Source organism: Carassius carassius, chromosome 5 (genome assembly GCF_963082965.1).
Source record: "Carassius carassius chromosome 5, fCarCar2.1, whole genome shotgun sequence".
Taxonomy (NCBI): Eukaryota; Metazoa; Chordata; class Actinopteri; order Cypriniformes; family Cyprinidae; genus Carassius; species Carassius carassius.
The window spans coordinates 22470882-22487541 of record NC_081759.1 but is presented as its reverse complement, the minus strand read 5'-3'; the positions used below and the strand labels follow the sequence as shown (position 1 = coordinate 22487541).

Sequence of the window (16660 nt, the reverse complement as noted above, 5' to 3'; positions counted from 1 at the left end):
TGTTGCGTTTTTCATATAATAAACATAGTAAACAACATTTCAAATAAATCAAGCACAAGTAAAGACAAATATTTAAATAATAATAATACATAAAAAAAGTTTTTTTTGTTTTTTTTTCAAAATGTTAGATTTATATAATGGCGCTACATCGTTATGCCCATAGCCTGATTCATGATCGAGTTGTTCAGTAATTCACTGACACAATAGATTCGTTCAAACACTGATTCATTCAGGATTGAAACCAACGAGGCGCTTTGCTTTGTCTTGGCGGAGCAAAATTACTGAAACATTGTAAGTTACTATATATTATTTGTTTAATTGCGTTGCTGTATAAAACGTCATAGTGATTGCTTCGGTGATATTAAAATTGATATTTTTTAAGGAGACATAGCAATCTTTGAATCTCATTAATTTCCTCAGGTAACTTTGGTATTGTAAAAATGGCCGGTATCTAATGATGCCATCAGTGTAATATGTAACTTGCTAGTTTGTATCCGTGTGCTTGTAGCGGGGCAGTTATATTTAGTCTTTAGTCTGCTCTAATTGAGGTCACTGACAGAGTGTATGGGCTCTCTGGCCCTGACACGTGCAATAGATGCTTACTCCTGCTTGCCCCGGCCTCTCAGCGCTTCTCTGCTTCTTATGGGAATTAAAAAGTGCTGGCTTGAGGAAGAGCCAGAGCCAGTCAGGTCAGAGTGGAGAGGACTGTAAGACCGCCTTCAGCTGCTGCACTCCAGCAGGGCCACAGCTGGGCAACCTGGGCCATTGTGTCGAGGTCAGAGCAAGCAGAGAGCAGATTGTTATAGCGCCCGGTAGTCATTTATTATGTTAGGTTGAGGAGTCAGCTGTTGTGTTTGGAGTGTTTTCAGTTTTCATGTGGCCTAGCAAGGAGTTCTTAATTTATAAGACCTAGATTCTATTTTTCCAATTGTGCCACAGATATATCAATAAGAAGAAATAGGGCAACGATTTTCAAAAGGCCTTAAGTTTATTTTCAGACAACGGGCAGCACAGTGGCATCGAATTAATCAAGTCTGAGGCGCCCTTTTATAAATCATTTCATATCTCTGTTCTGTTGGAAACTTGAACTTAGTAACTTTAGCCCAAACTGTGCTCAATACTAAACAGCCAGTTTAGTCCCTTTAAAAGCAGGTACATTACAAAAGTCCACAACGTTTAATTGTGCTTATGTGTTTGAAAAAGATCCATCATGTTCGTGATTAGTATGAAATGAAAAAAAAAGGAGTGGCTATTTTTCTCTCTAATGTAAAACATCTGGCGGGATTCAGCTGACAAAATTAATGGCCATTTAATTGCCAATAATCATTTTTTACCTCAACAATATGAAGTAAATAGTTTTTCTGGAAGAACCAGATGTTTCAAATAAGCTGCTGTGAGTTTAACTCTTTGTTTTCTTTTTCCTTTTTTTTTTTCTTTCATCAACACCGTAGCTTTGTTTTGGAATTCATGCTTGGCTTCTGTGAACAGGAGAAGGTGGACACTTCTTTGATTTGACTGGCCATCTCCATCATTTTGAAAATTATAAGTGCTAGTTGCAATCAACGTGTTTGAACTTGTTCCAAGTGAAATACAGTTTAAATTAAATGTATCAGATTGAAAGGGATGGTGTGGACCTGAAATAATCCGATCAATAGTATAAATTAAGTTTGTAAAAATACTCTGTAACGGATTAAAAACTTCATCATCACGGGAAAGAGGAGGCGGGAGCCAGCGAACATTCAAATCAAAACTTTAATAATCAAATAAACAAAGAACAGCGCGACAGCCCCTCGTGGACGACTGTCGCGCACAAACATAAACCAAACACAAAATAAAGTCCAAGCCTGGTCCTCTCTCGTCCTTCACGGTCGTTGCTCCTCTTTTGTATCCTTCCGATCTCCTCCACCAGCCTCGATGCGTTCCCATGGCTCTCGGCCCCGCCCCACTCGTCACATACTCAAATTGAACTATTTTCAAAAATATCCTGTGCACATTTTATGTATTGTACAGTGCTGGGTAGTAATTGATTGCATGTAGTCTATATGTTTAGATTAAAAATGCAAATAATCAGAATACAGTTACCTTATATAGATTACATAATTACATATTATTATATGTCATTATTCTATAACTTTATGATTTACATTAATTTGCATCAATTCACACATGAATGCAATTCATTCATGAACCCCAGTTTGGGAAACTTTGGGATAGAGTAATGTTTAATACACTTTATGATTTTGATAACAAAGAAAGGGATACATTTTCTTCCAAGTTAAGTAATCAAAATGTAGTCTGAATACATTACCTAATGTGTAATACAGTCGATTACATTACAAACTACAATTTCCAACATGTACATTTTTAATCCATAACAGACTACAGTAAGTGATCTACCCAGCACTGGTTATATAAAAAGAACTTTCAAACTCTGAAACTGGATTGGAATTATGTAGATTGATGAATATTACTGCATGTAAACATACATAATGTTTGTGGTGGTTATAGCTCTGCTTCATGAACTAACCTGGCATTTCCAATAGCTTCAGTCTACATTTTAAACTTCAGGCCTGAGGTGTCTTATCCTTAACTGGCTGTTCTGATCTTCTACTAATAGTTTATAATGTCAACGCTTTGCCCAAAGACAGTAGCGTAAGACTAAAAGTGGATGCCCCTCCAGTGTGAGCATTTTTTTCTCCTCTAACTGAATGGGCTTGATGCCAAACAGAAGAAAGAAATGAGCAAGAGAACAAAATCAAATCCCTCGTTTGATTAAGGTTCACCTAAAGCCAGCTTGACACAAACTCCATACTGTAGTGATCATTTGCTGAGTTCGTTTGAATGGCAAAAACCTTCTCTTCCCTCTGATCCATCCTCTTTTGCCTGAGCTCTTGATTAAACTGACTTTGAAATGGGAAAATTGTGTGGGCCGCACTAGAACAATGTCAGATAGGCCTTGTGGAGGGGTGGAATGGATTTAAAGCCATTGTTCAATCTGACTCTTTTCTCCTGCATTAAAGACAGGGTTGCGGAGGTTTGTGACAGTCAGATGCCTGCATGCTTATCTTCCCCGCAATAGTGTTTTAATCTGTTGGGTTAGCGCATGCCTGTAAACAAATTTGTCAGTCACACAATAGCACTGCCACCTTTAGTTCACAGCGGATTACGGCGTTTTTAAACAGACTCAAAATGTACACCTCCCGCTGCGCACATCTCCACAAAAGATTTAATTAAATATTCACGGATAAATAATTTGTGGATGTATACCGTCTTTTATCCTATGTAATATTAGCATGCAAAAGGCGTGTTTGCACACCTTTAGAGGGAAGTCTTTTATGTGTTATTGTAAAGGTTGTAATTCTTTTGATATGGAATTTAAACAGTATTTTACCCTAATCCCGAGTTTGGGTTTGAGAAAGCCTTTCACGTAGGTGGTTTTCAATTAGTTTCACTTAACCTTGTAAATATTATCACAACATTAAAGGACTAGACAAGCTTTTGTGGGGAATGTGGTTTGATCTCTGCCCCGTTTCATCTCAGTATTTACTAAAATAACGGCAAGAAAATTTAGGGGGATGTACAAATTATCAAGGGCAGTTCTGTCTCATTACACAGATGCTTAGGGGATTTAACCAGTGTTTATGTAGTGTAACTCTTGTGTTGACTGCTAAATTACACACCAGTTTACGGGACCATTTTAAAATCACAAATACTAAGAAAAGTAAATTACTTGAAACTAAATAAACCTGTTATTCCAACATAAGTTGATTGAGCAATTTCAAATTCAACAATATTGCAGAAATATAAAGGGGTTGAGTTCCCAGTATGCACTGCAGCATTAATAAATTATGCAGTAATTGAAGAAAGAAACAACAACAAAAAAAAAACTGTTAATTAGGTGTAAATTAGGACCATTTTTTACACAATAGTTTTGTACACTATTTTTAGGGAGAACCTACAAATCTGAATGCACTAGGTTTGTGAAAGTTTCCTCAACCAGTCCTTTTTTACAGTTTACAACTGCTATGTGAACTTTGAAGTTCATAGTACTAAGTCTCCTCCTCGTGAAACACCCCTGAAATGACCTTCAAGTGTTGGTTCGTGCTCCTTCATGTCATTCTGTGTTGTTGTCAAACTGTCAAGCAATCTTGGTCTTTGATGGACACTACAAACAGAGCATGCTAGGTTCTTTGCTTTCGTCTACGTTAAACCCTCAACAACACAAACAGAGCAAAATCGTCATTAACTTTAAGCTGTTTATTTATTTATTTTTTTTAAGATAAGAAGGGCTTTTATAGCTAATCAGCAGCTACATGCTAGCTCTATTTACACATGGAGAAAGATGGCAGTACTACAGGGTGAGGCGGTTAATTCAGTCATGCCGATGAAGGAAAGGACGTTATTGACCTATGCTGGCAGCCATATGTTTCAGGTATTAACCAGCCACCATTTGTCAGGGAGTCTGAGTGATATGGAAGGTGACGTGAGGTTCAGACCCAGGGTAGGGTCGTCCTCCATCCGTTATCATGTGTCTACGCAGGGCACTTTAATTGAATTACCCAATTTATACTTCAAGGGACAATGCATCATACATCTATGATGTGATACAATTAAACATGATTTTGAAAGCTTGTGTTTTGCATATTTTATCCCAAGGTGAGAGCAAAAAAAAGAATGCTAACATGTTTGCATGGTGCTATTTTTGTAGAAATATTTTTTTGTCATTGCTTGTTGCAGAAAGAGGTTTGTATCACAAGCAGGTATGGGTGGTAAGATTTTTTTTTAATAATTTTTAAAAGTATTCCCACCAAGTGATTCATTTGATCAAAAATATAGTAAACATTGATACTGTGGAATATTATTACAATGTATTATTTCCCATTTTCTTTAATTCTTTAAAGAATAGAAGGTTCAAAAGACAGCATTTATGTGAATTACAAATTAAATTATAAATGCACTTTTGATCAATTTAATGCTTTCTTGCAGAGGAATAAAAGTATTAAAGTATTAAAAAAAATATTGACCCCAAATTTATATGGTAGTAAATGTTTATTGTAAAAAGTGGTATGTAAATCTGAGTTTTTTAACTCTTAAAACTGAGTTAAAAAATGTCTCTTAAAGTTTATATACAGTATCTAACATTAAGCAGATAATAAGCAGGAGATACGCTTCTAATGTAGATACAAAGTAATTTTTAAGATAATGTTTCAGTATAGGGCTGTCACAATTTTTGATGATTTTGATTTATGATAAATGATTTTACATATCACGGTTATTGTGGCCATAAGAATTCACAATATCGATATATTGGGATATCTATAGTAACCTTGGGGGGAAAAGATATCAGTCAGTTTTTCTTTTTCACCCAGTGAACATAAGGATACTGATAAACGCAGGACACACGGCTTTCTCTGTCTTCTTTGAAGCTCCTATGAAATAATGAGAAATATCGTGAGGTATAAGGTATATCGTGACAACCCTACTTCAGTATATTGTTCTGTAACAATAAGAAAGTAAATTTAGAAAGAACACAATTGTCATTATTATATCATGTGTGTATGATAATAATATATAGCTGATTTTATCTTTTAGAATAATTTGCCCTTGCAAGCAAGGCATCATATTTGGGATCCATCGTTAGCATCCAAAAGTTTTGAAAACCCCTGTTATAACAAATGCTGTAAATACAGCTCAATGTCGTAGACAATGTTAGAGACAGTTTAGAAACATCTTCTCCCAGATATCTTATGACAGATGTCGTCTTGCTTTTATATGTAAATTAAGATCCAGCAAAGGCTATTAATTCTAATGGAGTCCAATTTATGCTGGATTTGAGCAGCTGGAAGAGACTGCAGTGTCATGCCCATTCACTCATGCGTTTAAACTCTTGCCTTTCGTCCAGGTGTTACCAAACTATTTGTCAGATAAAAGCAAGGCCACTTGACCTTTGACCCTTCTGCACCTGGACTCGGTGCAGCCCATTGCCAGCTTATTCGCTTTTTAACATGCCCAGAGACTCCCAATATTTTTCTTCCCAAACTCAATTGCAATTAGATACACTGAGAGAAGAATGGCACTAAAAATTTGCTTTACATTAAGCATGTAACGTACACCAATTATGCTAATTGCACATTCGCAGATGGCTGAGTGTTGATTACCGCATAAACACTGGGTAAGCAGGGGGAAATCAGAAGACTGCTATCATGTGTTGACTTCCATTGACAGTCATTTGATTATTTGTCATTTATAAAGCTAGAAATATTGCTGCGATGACAGCAGATGCTATTTTAATAACTTTTAAAAGGCAAATCACTTTGGAAAAACATATCTTTTCTTGATTCAGTTTATTTGATTTGTATTTTTACTCATACCGTCCTAACACTACTTCGCATCTTTAATCAGTAAACAAGTTACTATATAAAAAAAAAAAATAAAAAAAAAAATTCAAACTTTTAATTGGCAGCTGAGTCTATGCAAAAGAGAGGGTGTGTCTGCATGTGCATTTGCATAACAATTCACCCATAGCCGACACCATTTTACGAATGGGGGAGTAAACATCTGTTCCAGATGTCCTATTATCCTGTCAGGCTGCTTAGCTCAGAGACTTCTAGCTTCAATCAAGGCCTTTGTCAGCCTCAGAATCAGACACTGAAAGGCCTGGGAGCACTGTGCTTTACTTTGAATCCCCCACTGGCATGGACATACTTAACAGACCCTGAAACAAGCTGTCCTCGCTGCTTTTGAGTGATGTGGGTCTGTGGCATTCGTTCTCTGGTGTTATCAACTGATGCTCCTCTCAGACACATTCGCCTCTTTCATGCACTTTGGATACGTAGCGGCTGTTCTGCCTTCAGTGATGTGGCCGGAGGGTTTACAAAACCAACTTCAAATGCCAGTCCTCCTGGCGGGAAGGGTGACATTTTGTGCAAGCCAAAACATTTAGCGCATTAGGAGGAAGCAGCCTGGTGGAAAAGACAACTTTGTTCGCGTTCTCACTCTGCAGGCCAAACGGCACAATGTTTACTGTATTTCCAGTGAATTTCACTAATTTAGATCTGCTATTTTAGTTTAGGATCCACATAATCATGTCATTTTGAGATGTCATTTGTCTGAGGTGCCATGGCAAGATTGCACATACTGTATACTGTAATATAGAGTGGACCTGTTGTTAAGATGATCAGCTTTTTCTGTGGTTCTCAAACTAGTTTGAAATACTTGTTAATGTTTTTTAAGAAGTTTGGAACCGTAGTTGTATTTTTAACACTTTTGTTACTTGTATATAGATTTAGTTGTACCCATATCTAGTGATAACTTTCAAACTGATTACCATTTTAAACTTTGATAATCTAAAAAAGTGAAATTTTAATTGACGTGTGCAGTTTATACTTATAACCATTTGGCTACAGTAAATAACAAAGCACATTTTATAGCACCCTGTGTGTATACAATTTCTCTCCAATTGCACACAACATAAGAGAGCAGCTCTTGGCACTGCAAGTCATGTCCTACATTTACCTTGGGCGCCAGATACATTAACTTCCTCCCCAATCAGCCGGCTAAGGAATAACAATAATTTCAAGTGCTGCTAATTGACTTTAGCCTTTCCAATATGAGAGAGTGAGCGCCTGCTCATTTTATCTGTCCTTTTAATAATTACATTATCATTTTACGCCTTCCTTTCCGTTAGAGTAGCTGACCATTTGCGTGGTACTGAAGGCTCATTATTAGCCCTTGAATTATGTGCAGTTTATTGATCCCTGTGGTGGATTATGGGGCTCTAAGTTGGTCTAGACAGAACGGTTAGCAAGATGACAGAGCAGGGGAAACATATCGGGCCCGGGGGAGAGATCAGCTCAACTTGCTGAGCAATAATGCCTGCTAGGTAATGGAATTTAAGTTTACACTAAATCTACAAATGTGTTGACATTTCAAGTGCCTAGTAAAATAGCATTAGGCTAATTAGTTGAGTTAAAGAGGTGACTGCACAAATGTTTGTAGCTAGCTACATCTCTATTAACCAGTGCGTAGCTAAATGAAAGTACTTCGGTCTCCAAATGTAATATATTATCACCTTTTAAACTTGTGAAACCAAGTTTATTACTCTTTGTAAGGATAGTTCACATATAAATGTAAATGCTGTCATCATGCACCCTCTTTCGTTCTTCTGGAACACAGATGACTTTAAGAAGAATATTCTGACTACTCTTTTTCAATGTTATGAAAGTACTTAAAAAGAAAAAAAAACCTCCATAAAAGTATCATGCATTTAGTCCATGACTTGTGCACTATTCTCAAGTTAAGGCTAGAAGGAATACAGCAAAAACTACTGAGCATGCGCATATCAATGAAACGATGAAAATGAGATGAATCTTGAAATTTTTATTTTTTTTTTGTATCCAGGTGAAGGTGTTTGCACAAAGGTGACTGCATATACGGGAAAGACTGTACCTCGCTTTAGTTTCAGATGGATTTCATAATTAGAGAATATCCATTTTTAATTTGAATTTGTTCATTTAAAAGTAGACACTTCAAGCTTTCAGATACGGGAAAGACTGTTACCTCACTTTCACACGGATCACATAATTAGATATTTTTGATTTGAATTTGTTCATTTAAAAATAGACACATAAACATATTTCTAATGTCTCTGTGTCAAGTATTCGCTGAGTTTCATATTTGTGATGCGTAGAAAGTTGCTCACGGAGACCAAGATGGCAGAAAGCGCACCCTGTTTGTTTTGTTTATTTTGCAAAAGCACAATGTTTTGTTGTTATTGTCAGGGTACACAAATAAAAGATGGCATTTTGTAGATTCAGTTGATTTTAGTCTTATCTGTATCTAAGTATTTAAGGTTTTGCTGTAAATCAGGAAAAACTGAAAGTGAGTGCCCCGGCGCGCAGAGGGTTAAAGAAGCTTCATTCAGTTTTATCTTTAGAGTGTAAATTGAGATTTAAAATTCAATATTGATTTTAGAACTGTTGAAATTATGTAACGCAAATACTTTAAGTAACTGTAATGAAATTATCTAAAAATGAACAGTAATCCCTTACTTTACTTTTTCAGTGGATGAGTAATTTAGTAACATTAACGTGTTTCACCCAACACTGCTGCTAACGTCACATGCGCTTCAGTATGTGTAGTAAACGAAGTAGACACGCTGAACCTGCAGGATTCAAATTTAACAGGTTTTTTTGTGGCTTAAAGGAGACCTAAAAATTAGTCTCTGATGTCCCCAGTGTGCATGTGAAATTTTAACTCAAAATACTTTACAGATCATTTTTCAATGCTGAAAACAGGTAGTTGGGAGACACTGCTTTGTACTTATGAAGATAAAAACAAAGGAGTGGGTGGATTTTTATCATTGTAGGGGGGTTGTGTACACACACTCCCAACACACATTTATGTCCAAGCAACGTGTGAAAGTGAATTTTGCATAATAGGTGCCCTTTAATATTTACAGAATCTAGTCTATATCTCGGTAATGACCTGCTTTTGATTAATTCATACAAACTTTGACAAATTCCATGAAATTCCAGTAAATTCAATTTTTATGACTGGATTCCCGTATTCCGTCCACAATTTCCACATGGCAAAAATCATATGGCCCTACTAAAGCCATAAAGTATTTATTTTTTGTTATTATTATTTACATTTATTTTTGGTAAGGAACTTCAACTGACTGAGTTTAAATCATTATTCTTTGGAGAAAAAAAAAAAAAGACATTCACTCCAGCTCTCCTTTGCTTAAAAACAAAAGTACCAATGTCTTATTTGTGTACACATAATTTATTTCAGTCCCAAATTTTATTTTTATTTTTTTACAAATCAGTTGATTTTCAAAACTGGGCTGTGTTTCTTTTCACAGGTCCCTACACAGTGTTCACTGCTTCCTATTCACTTGGGCTGCATGATAAATCGCATGCGATATTTAATGTGCATCTTGTCAGTTGTTCACTGACAAGCTGCGCAAAACCACAATCATCAAATGCCGAATGTTTATTGCAATACTTTATATGAAAATAAGATGGCAAGTTTTAGTTTGATTAAAACAAATATTTCTCTTGTGCCATTCACAGTGCCCTTTTTAATGAACATTTGGATTGGAATCTCCTTAAATATGGAGGAATACCCTGTAATGTCCACTTTGTAGGGCACGTATGGTCAAATGAAATGCATATCTGTAAGAATGACTTGTTCTTGAATCAAAATAATCCAGTTTCTAAAGTTCTTACTTACTGGTTAACCACTTACTTAATTTGTGGCTTAAATTTGGCAACTTTGTCACACAAAACTGTATGACCTTGGTTATGTGGATCACTTTTATGATACTTTTATTTTATGACTAAATTAATTCTTTAATTAGGTTGAAATGTTTTTGGTTCAAGTGTTAAATGCTGGAATGTAGACTGTGTGTGTTTGTCTCTGTAGAGTGGTGGTGGGCATGTTTACTGGCTATCCATCATTATTTTGATGAGCGGGCTAATTGCACAGCCTGCTTGTTAGCGGGGGCCGGGAAACGTCCTTGAGTGGATGCATGAAGAGTTGTTGGCGGGATTACGCACAACATGAAGTGGGTTTATTGTGTGTGTGTTTGTGCATTGTTTCTCTCCATCCAAGGACTTCTCAATGGGCATTTTGCCAGATGTGAGACCTCTTTAGAGGCTGGATTTAATCAACGCACTGCATGATTCACACACGCTTGCATCTGGTTTTATTCAGGTCTGCTGTTTAACCAGCTAGTTAAGAACTGGAGCTTTTTGTGTATTTAGTTAATCTCTTGTCCACAACGTAAACATGAGTTTTTGTAAATATATAAATAATAGAAAGAGTATTGGAGTAATTAGAATATATCATTTAAAAAATGTCATTATAATTCAATGTGTTATTTGCCATTTCTTTGTAATTGTTTGTGAAATTAACCAGCTAACTTTTTTCAGCGCACCCTAAAATTATCCATTGAACTCATTTCTAATATTGTAGTATTTGGTATGAGTAGCTAGCTGTAACCATGATAAAAAGAGCTGAGGTTAGTGCGACGATCCTGCAGACAAGAGAGAAAAAAATGTTCATGACTTTGCAATGCTGTGTTTCTTAATGTCCAGTGATCTTTCTGAGTAGTAATGATACAATGCTTCCTCATATTCTTTCTTTTCTCCTGCTCTCTCTCTCTCTCTCTCTCTCTCTCTCTCTCTAACAGTCTAAAACACTCAGTCAGCAGTTCGGTTCACTGTCTGGCAAATGAGCTGTCCTATTGAAATAGAAGGGAGAGTGTTCCGTGCTACAGAAAATGCTGCCATGGCAAGCCACGCCGGTGAAAGAGAGAGGGGAAATTACTTGCTTGGACAAAGAAACATGAGAATGACCTTTCACTAAAAATGTACCAATTTAGACTCATGTTGGGTAGATTACAACCTTTTTCTTTTCCCTCTCCATCTCCATCTGCACTCATTATCATCTATAGATTACCTCTCTCCTCACCTGTGCTGGAGAAAGTCTAGAAAAGTACATTTGTTCAATTGATTTTTTTTTCATCCTCTGCATGCTCATAAAATCCTCTCAGGGTTTGTAGTTGGATGGCTGCTTGGCAGAGCTAACAGTGCTTTTTATGGTATCTTATGGTCCAAATGTCATCTATATTTTATGTACACAATAAAGTCCTGTCTTTCATCTCAGCCCTAGAAAATGAGTGATCGTGATCTCTTATGTTTGCTGAATGAAGATCTGAATTCTGCATGTTATTAAGCAATATTGTTACATTTCAGTATTATCACTCCATTGATTGGCAGAATTGGCAGTGTGAGATGATGAAATAATTGTTTTCACAGAAATAATAGTTTTCACTTCACAGGGAGTTGAAAAATATGTATGCACTTTAAATTTCTTAGTATTTCGTTAGCATTATTTAAAAAAATGACATCAGCACTGAAGCTGCTTTAAAGAAGTTCATGTAAAGACCATCTTGTGCAAAAGAGAAAGCAGAAACATCTGATCGCATGATCAGTGCAACAAATTTGATTATTCAATCAGTGACCTACATATACTGTAAAAAATTCTAAAACTTTCTATTTATTTTCCGGTTTAAATGTGGAGATTGCAACAGACATTCATTGTATACTCATACGTATACTTTACACAATAAAACACAAAATACAATAATACACAACAATACAGTAAACATGTTTCTTAAAATCTTTTTGAAAAGTCTCAACAAGGTTGCAAATCTATACAGTGTACTAACAACAGCATGTAATATTACAAATTAAGTTAACTGTTTCCTATTTGAATGTATTATGAAATGTAATTTATTCCTGTGATGGCCATTACTTCAGTTTTCAGTGTAATATGTTCCTTCAGAAATTATTCTAATATGCTGATTTGGGGCGTAAAAACATTTCTTCTTGTTATGACTGATGGTATGATTTTTTTTTTCTTTTGAAAAAAAAAATAATTTAATGAATCCTTGCTGAAAAGTATTAATATCTTAAATTAATAAAAAAAAACTTGTGAAAGCCTCTCCAGAACATCCTTGTTCTCTCTTACCCAGGGTAATTAAAATGCAATTTTTCTAAGGTTTTTTTTTTTTTTTTTTGGTAATGTTAACAGATGAAGTTATCAGTGGGCATTGCCGTTGATGAATGCAACACCTAAATTGACCCATTGGTGGTGAATGGGCCTGGGGCCATTCAGCCGATACTCTTGTTGTGTGGTCCTGCTTAAAGTCCTCATTACCAGGACTTGTCATGGGAGAGGCAGTGTGCTGCATGAGAGAGTCTGAATCAGCCTTATTTGAATTCATAATTGTGCCTAGTTGAAGGGGAGATTTGTGAAGCAAGTCAGGGTTCATTGTTCGAGCTGTGTGAGTCCAGTGGAGGGTGCGAGGGAACTCAAAGCTAATGTAATCTAAGCTGTTTGAGAGGGTTAATTGGGAAGGAGGGGAAAAAAAGGGGTGTTTGAGAGTGTGACCGACCTTTTGGAGTAAGTTGCAACTGCAGTGGACTAAATTAAAAAAAAAGACATGGTGGGTAAATCAAATCTCTTCTGTGCTTTGGTAAAAAAAAAATACAGGGCTCCAGACTTCGACCAAATGTTTGCATTTTGCAACCATTTTTTCAGCACTTTTTGGCTTATTAGTCATTCATTTCCACTTTTTCTTTATATTTTGAAATGAAGAAATCACTATTATAAAATATCAAATCACCAAGAAATTTGATTGTCAGAATCTTACAATTTTACACTTTTTTTGTGTTTGTATGAAGTAAGAAATTCTCAAACTTTATTTAAATTTGCTACTTAATCACACATAATCACAAAAGTTGGTCAGTTAATCAATGTTGGTCAATAAAAGTACATTTTGTATGCATCTTAACTCAAGATTAGTGCTTTACTGTCAAATCTCTATAAACAATAAACAAAAGAAAAAATAAACAAGAAATGAACATGAAATATTATTTGTAACTGCACTTATTAATGCAAAACAATAGTAATTTTATGATTTAAAATATCTTTATTTTGAATACCCCCACACACCACCCCCAGCTGCTCCTGGTGCCACCATCTGTAGAACCTGGTGGCGCTGGTGCCACTGCTCTCAAATGTTAGCCTGGAGCCCTGAAATAATCATTTTGGTGAACTGGCCCTTTAAGACTTGACCTTGTATTCTAATGTCCTGCTGTTCTGAAGAATTGCATACTTTATAATCAATACTTTTAATGACGCATACAGGAAATAACGTGGCCTAATTACTTTCCTGTATCTAATCGTTAATTGCAAAACTTCACATGTGGACATTCTATAGCTCTGTTACACCTGCAGGTTTTGGCTTAATGTGCTCATTATAAGGTCATTGATGAGCAACAACATAATCTGCATTCCAACATGCAATCAGAAGATTGAGACTAATGGGTCGTCCCCAGATGCTGAAAAAAAAAAAAAAACGAACACAAATGCAGATCCATGCTGTGAATGTATTTGTTTTCTTGTATGTTTGTGGGTCACCACAATTTCAAAGGTTTATTCAAATCATACCAAGAGGCCAAGGTTTAGCTAGTTATCCCCTGCTGGGATGTGCCATAACTACACCATTGTGGAGGTAAAAGACATCTTTCTACAGTGACAGCATACTATTGTTTTTATGTGTGTAAATTTCAAAATACAGTATTTAATGACATTAGTTTTTTTTTCAGGATTCTTAAAAATATGTGGGTGTTAAGCATGTGCATTTTTTATTGCTTGGCCTATTATTTTCTTTAAGTCTTAAATGTTTAAATATATTATTATAAGGGGATTGCTTTGACACTATCAAAAAAAAAGTGGCAGGGTTATACTAGACTGCATTCAATGACATTTCACTAGATATTATTTGAGTGGTGACCTATAAAAATGGTGAAATGTTTTTAAAATGTTCTTTAATGTTAAAGTTTAAGGACTGTATGAAGATCATGTGAAATACAATTCATGCACTGTTCTTACACACAGACATTTCCATTAACCATAAAACAATGCAGTGAAGTGCAAAATACAGGTAAAACAGAATAAATACAGAATATTTGTCCACATTAATACAGTACTTTTTTTACAGTGGGGTCTTCAAAATGCTATGACAGATGGCCATCATATAAAATTCTTAACACAATATAAAATTGAATTTTATTGAAATTTTTTCTCAGCCAAATCTACAAACAAAGCCTAACAACACATCTTCAATGATCATGGACCTCTGATGTTGGTTAATGCTCATATGACATGCAAGTAACAAACATAGTTTGGTTTATTTTGTTTTATTTGTATGTTTTATTTTTATATTTCTATTGAATAAATCTTTTAAATGATAAGCTTTTCATCAACTCACAAACCCCTTGTGGTTCGGGGAACCCTTTTGGCCCATACTATCTTAGTGCGCTTTTGATTGTGGCCTTTGATTTTAATATCATATTTCAATCTTGTTGTACTTTCCTGTGAAGTTTAAATGAATTGTAACAAATTAATTCACCTGAACACCTTCTATGTTTGCCCGATTTTACTTATGTTTAGCTTTTCTCTTGAACTTGGAGCCTGACTGTTGCGAGAAGAAACCCCACCAGCCCCAAAGACATATTCTCTCAATTTAACAGCAGACTGAGGTGTTTCTCCAACATCATCGGATCAATGAAAAGTAAATAGCCTCCACTCCTTGTTTCACAGTGCCGTATTGATCTTTTCTCAGCTTTGGCTTCCCCTGCTTCCCTGGCGTCTTATGTCTTTCAGCCCCAGGGACGATGCTGATTGCCAAAGATTGGACAAGCTAACAAGCGCATGATGAGGAACCAGTTGGTTCTTCTTGCTTTCTCTCAGTTTTCGGAGGTCTTTGGGACAGACACACACAAAAGGGAAGCTGATCCATGGATGTATTCTGTCATTCTTTTGGAGGCTGCTTTTTCTTCCTTGTTTTGACTTGGTTCAACTTGAAAGGGTGCTTTTAAGGATATTGTGGGGTCCAAAAATAAGTGGAATTCCAGGAAATCAATGAAAGGATGTATTCATGGATCGGAGCTGGTGGACTAAATTTTAACTCCGTTTCAGTTCAAGTCACTGACTCATTTATCAGAGTCTTCCATCATAGAGGTGGCCTATTGAGATCAGCACACTTTGGTTTTTCCATTACATGTGGGTGAGTCTTAACGTTTTCTATGGATCCATCTTGTCCCATATATGATTAGTGATTGGTGAGAGACACAGAGAGGGAGGGTCATTTCAAACACCCAACTCACCCTCTGGTCTAAAATAAGTAAGGTTCTAGTGGAATTTTCCCACACAAAAGAAACAAGTAAAATAAATACCAAATTAAGCACTGCACTCGTATGAAAATTCTTGAATGAAATGAATACTTATGTTCAGCAAGGAATAATAGAAATGAATCAAAAGATGACAAATAAATGTTGTTCTTCTGAACTTTCTTTTGATCAGTGTCCTGAAAAGAATGCATCATGGTTTCCACAAAAATGTTAAGCAACACAACCGTTTTCAACATTGATAATGATATACAATGTTTCTTGATCACCAAATCTGCATATTAGAATGATTTCTGAAGGATCATGTGACACTGAAAACTGCAGTAATGTCTGAAGAAGGAATTCAGCTATAATACAGTATATTAAAATAGAGAACAGCTAATATTAATCGTAATATTTCACAATATTAGTTTTTCATTAAAAATCTAATCAAATAAGAGCAGACTTGGTGAGCATAAGAGACATTAAAAACATTTTAAAAAGTCCCCCAAAGTTATTCAATGGAGGTGTATTTACTATTTATTGCATGAAAAATTGTGTAAAACAAGCTGGTTTCCAAACAGCTCTATTTAATCAGTTAGAGACATTTTTACATTTATAATAGATTTATTACATTTAATTTGTTTACTTAATAATTTAGTTACTTTAGTTTACCATTTGTTCCAATCACACCACCCCCAACTGTCCCACCCTGCCCTCATGTCAGTTAGAGCTTTTGTTCCTTTTTGCATTTCATATTTTAGGGTTTCCCTGGCAGATGACAGTTGTAAGTACCCATATTAGATAACCCTCGGGGTGCCCTTAGTCTTGATTTGAGCACAATTAATTTTCTATTATAGAGTGCTAAAGATGTTCACCTACAATATTGAGTAGCCAGCCAATTGTGAACTTGG

At 35.7% G+C, this 16660-nt stretch overlaps 1 long non-coding RNA gene across 1 annotated transcript; it reads left to right on the top strand.

Moving 5' to 3' along the window:
* The first annotated feature begins 258 nt into the window (after window positions 1–258).
* LOC132140347 (uncharacterized) lies at window positions 259–15702 on the top strand. The gene is made up of 3 exons (XR_009433780.1): window positions 259–291; window positions 15031–15151; window positions 15244–15702. It is a non-coding gene; the product is annotated as an uncharacterized LOC132140347 (long non-coding RNA).
* Window positions 15703–16660: the final 958 nt, after the last annotated feature.